Source organism: Gigantopelta aegis, unplaced genomic scaffold (assembly GCF_016097555.1).
Source record: "Gigantopelta aegis isolate Gae_Host unplaced genomic scaffold, Gae_host_genome ctg4749_pilon_pilon, whole genome shotgun sequence".
In the NCBI taxonomy this organism is placed as follows: domain Eukaryota; kingdom Metazoa; phylum Mollusca; class Gastropoda; order Neomphalida; family Peltospiridae; genus Gigantopelta; species Gigantopelta aegis.
In genome coordinates, this window is record NW_024534021.1 from 6,935 (window position 1) to 12,114 (window position 5,180).

Sequence of the window (5,180 nt, forward strand, 5' to 3'; positions counted from 1 at the left end):
TATGACATCATAGTTAGCTCATCATCCTCCCTTGTCGTATATTGGCTGTTTATATGGACTAAATGGAATGTGTATTGGGTTTATGTATCATTGATATATCTCAAAACAACTGGATCAAATGTATGGTTTGAGAGACTAATGTGAGTATTTAATAATAATAATAATAATAATAATAATTAATAATAATAATAATAATTATTATTATTATTATAAACTAGTATATTATTATTATTATTATTATTATTATATTATATTATCATAAAGTAATATTATTATTTATTATTATTGTTGTTGTTATTTTTATTATTATTATTATTATTATATTATTATTGTTTATTATTATTATTATTATTATTGTTATTATTATTATTATTATTAGGTTTTGTTGTTATGGTGATTCTTTGTTTTGTTACAATTACTTCAGAATGGATGTCTCTTCCATCTCATATTGCTGGTTAGTCTCCTTAATATTTCTCTTAATAATTCATTATTAATAGACTCTGTTCCAATACCAGTGGTATTATGTATGTAGCTATCTTTGTAAGTATTGCAGTAAGTACAAAATTGAAATCAGTAAGTTATTTAAAATAATTTAATTATATTAATTATCTGTGTTTATTAGATAATTATTGAAGGAGGTCGTCCATTTCTCCCCATTATATGTAATATTAGTTGTCTGTTATCATTTGTATTAGCCGTATCAGTTCATATACCTATTCATTTGGACAAAGCTATCGTCATCTCACTGGCTTCTTGTGTGATGTTACTTGCTCAGGAAGATGGTGTAGTTATTCCTCGAACATCAGGCCTCTTTTTAGCTCCATCTCTGGTGTTATCCTCAATAACTTTGTTTGTGAAAGCAATGGAGGGAATAACTGAAGACCTGACAACATCTTTTACAGCTTGTACGTATATTACTTTAGATAATAGTATATATTGTTTTTTGTTATAGTACGCTGTTTGGAGTTAATCTGCTTGCTTGGTTCTGTACCTGGTCATATTAAATTCTTGTATTGTCTATGGAAGAGTACTCCCTTTCGTTATACAGTAATTAGTTTAATTCTTTACTTATTTCCTAATGCTGTGTTAGCACAATTTGGTGGATCAGTTAATGTAGTATTTGGTTCATCAGCTGTGCTCTGTTTTAGTCTTTTAGCTATTACTGAATTTCAAACTATAAGAATTATATAAACATTTTAAGCTTTTTTGAAAATATAGCATAAAATTAATATAGTAATTAATATAGTATATAATACAACAATTAATGTAGTAATTATATGTGGACGTGTTTGATTTTGATTTTTAGAGTATTTGAACATTCATCAAAATGTTCACATAGAGCAAAGCTTGCAATGACAACAACAAATAGTGTTAATAACCCTACAATTAGTGCCAATGTTGCAAAACAACGAGTTTCTTTGATGCTTTACGTGCATTTGTAATGTCACCATTTCTTAAATGTTCTTGAACCTTTAACAAGAGATGATGACATTATTATCATAATTGTTATTATTAACATTATGGACTTACTCTAGCAGAATAATAGAGTGGCAATACATGAAAATGGAGAACAACAACAACAACAAAGAAAACAATAGCAGCTAAAGATTGTGTATTGTTTAGGTTCATTAGTGGGTGGAGTTGATGGAGGTCCAAGTACACGATCATACTATAATATTGATTGTAATATTATAATAGCAATATCCTTGTCTAACCTGTGGTCTTGTTATCTGCTGGTATGTGGGTGGAACTGGATCTGATTTAATGATAGTATTGTATGAAGGGGGGGGTGTTGAAGGTTGAAGCAAAGGGTCTTCTGTAAACAATAAGATGAAGTCAAGAATCTAGTTTTTATAACACGTCGTATTATCACTTACTTTCATCAATGCTGTCATAATCGTACGAGCCGATATTACAACTTGTTGGTAGATTTGTTATCATTATCGAAGAAAGCCAACATAGCTAAATTATTAATTAAATGATACAGGATGTTAATTTAATTATAATATTTGATGACATAGCTGAATATAAAAATAATAATAACTACGATAATAATGATGTCACGATGTTATTTTTATTTATATAGCTGTATATCAGTTGAGTTGAGGGCTATTTAAAATATCAGGACAAATTATAATAATATGTATTGTGGACTTACACGAAGAATAGAGAAAGAGCACATCAAGTTTTCCTGTACATTTAAAATAGCTCCTGCATTATCAAATTCTCCACAATAACCTGGTGCACTAAACAGTGTTACCAGCTAACAATGATGTAATAGTGATGTCATAAGATGTTATCAACTAACGTGTCTTTTTTGGAAGAACTTATAGCCATCTTCAACCACTTGATGTGCTCTACATATTAGACTAAGATCATGTTTCTTCAAGAAATCTTTTACAATGTCTGCTCCAAATGTATAGGACACACCTCTATCATTAATACCCCATCCATTAATATCCTATAATTAAGTATAATTAAAATGTCATTAGTTAGGGCCAACCTCGTCTGGATCTGACCACAAAAGATCACAGACTAGGCCTTCATCAGGAACATCAAGTGGTCTTTCAATATCTGAAATCTTAGCAGAGTTACTTGATCACAATACATAATGATGTAGTACCATATCTAAATCATTGAGATCGGGTGATAAAACCTCCATGCATACATAGGATAGTCCCTTCAACTACTTTGCAGCTAAAACAATACAAGATCTTTATTATACAATAGCTATTGTTTTAGCTACCTATTGGCAAACAGTTAAAACAATCAATGAATGTTTTCCAAAGTTTGATGCTATAACGTCGCTTACATTCATCATAGAAACCATAGATCCTATTATTATAATAAAGAATAAAACAATAATAATAAATACCTATTGATGCTGGCACATTCATGATTCCACGTAATAGAAAAACGTTCTCTGGATATTTTACTTTGTAAGCAAGTACTAGACAAATGGTCTCCAGGGACAATTTACCTCTGTTATGTAAAGAGCAGTAAATGTTATAATATGCTACTCACTAACCGATCCACATAATCTCCTAAAAATAAATAGTTAACATCAGGAGGATATCCAACTTTATCGAAATGTCGAAGCAAGTCACTGTACTGTCCATGTATATCACCAAATATTTTTACTGGTGCTGGTATCTCAAGCAGTGTTTCTTGAGAGAGAAATTGGTCTCTAGCCTTGCACACAGCTGTCGTATTTGACTCTCAGCCAACATGATCTATATAATATGTGTTAATTAGTACTAACAGCTGCTGTCTAACCTGCTTTCCAGTTTGTTTATAAGAGAGTAGTTTCTCTATCATTGCATCTACATTGAGATTACTAATAACGTGGCTAGTTGATCCAACAGAAAAGTCGATAGCCTCGCCTGGTATACCAGGTACTATTAAATCATCTGGTTGTTGAGTGGTAGCCATGTTTTTCTATACGTTGCTATTGGCAACCATTAATTTTCATTAAATTAATTTTTGTTATAAAAAATGAAGGTATAATTATTAGGGCTATTCAAAAGTTATGGCACCACTTACTATAAAAATTGATACAGTTATGAATGTACATTGTAACTGTTACATAAACAGTCTTAGGTTGACCCTCTATAATTAACTAATCATGGCTACAACAAGGTAAGTCAACAGCCATTAGCTGCAGAAAGTTATCCAATATACTTGTCTGGAGCACTTGAAGAACTAAAAGAGCTGTTATAAATTAGATAGAAGAAACAAAAGATAATGACAAGTGTTTAGGTAAGGATTTTTATTTTTAAGCTCCTATAAAATTAAAATATGATAAAAATTATTATAATTAGTAGTGTTGCTGTAGTTTGCTTAAGTTGGATTAGTTTTATTCTTGGTCCATAAAAGTATAGTTTTAGTTTTCGTTATTATAAGTCTTTAGTTCATTGATCATTGATACCAGTAATCATATTCATAGTTGCCGTTAATGAGATTCATTATCGACACAATAGCGCCCCACAAGAGACTGAAGACAAAATCGTAAGTACATATAAAAGCAAACCAAAACAGTCATGAGTGCCAGTGTGTTGTGGGCCAGCGTTCTGCAATGCATCAGACCTCTGAGATGGTTACCAGCATACTCTACGGAGTATCCGAAAGGCCGACTAGGATAGGGCTGGTAGTCTCCCTTTAAACGAGATGAGGCTGGTGTATTTGCGGTTCCCGGTTCCTGAATGCGACATTCCCTAAGAGCTGGAATCCCGTACGGCTGGTTTTAAGTTAGGGCGACGCTCCAGCCAGGATTACCTCGCGAAGACGAGGGTTACCAAGCCAGGTGGCGGTCCCAGCTAGCAATAGCAGGGAATCCTGGAGCCTAAGTGGAAGCCTGAGTGGGTGAGCGAGAGTAGGAATCGTTTGGGCAACACACAAGGGTTTTTTTTTTGTTTTTTTATAAACTTCTTGTAAAATTACTTGTCAGTAAAACTGGTCAGTCTGATATTGAGAATCTAATTTTAAAAATTAAGACAATAAGTTTGTTAAGTCCCATCATCTCTCCATAGACTATTTTAATTATTGCATTATTGTAAAAAATTACTGGATATATGGAAGTTTAACTATGATACAAAATGGCCAGACATCATAGCAACAATAAACAACAACAACAACAAAAAAGGGATCGTTTGGGCAACACACAAGGTTTTTTGTTTTGTTTTTTAATCTTACATCTATTACTACTGGGAAGGAATGACTGGTCCTCAGTCTGTCATAGAGAACATTCCACAAAGTTGATAAGTTGTATGGTATATACAAAATATTCATGCAATTGGTATTATAAACTTAAAAAAGAAAATTTCATAAAGTATTATTAGTATACATTTTTTTCAGACAATAATTTTTAATTGTTTGACTGGTTTGTTAGATGCGATACTGAGAATCTAGTAAAAAAAATTAAGACATGATATGTAAGATATTTCAGTATCATTAATTATACATTATTTATATTTTTAAGTGTCTAGGTAGCCCCGTAAAGAAACACTATACTTTAATGTGAAATTAATAACATTGTTTTTCATGTTACTTTTTATTTATGAAATAAATACATTTACATGTATTTGCTGTTCATTTTTGCTGGTCAAGTTTGAAAAAGATAGTAAGAAAAAATTATAGATTTCATCTGTTAACACTATGATATTACAATGTCATGTATTAAA

The 5,180-nt window shown here is 31.3% G+C and overlaps 1 pseudogene; it reads right to left on the bottom strand.

Moving 5' to 3' along the window:
- Positions 1-1,159: 1,159 nt before the first annotated feature.
- LOC121392886 lies at positions 1,160-3,432 on the bottom strand (annotated as a pseudogene).
- Positions 3,433-5,180: the final 1,748 nt, after the last annotated feature.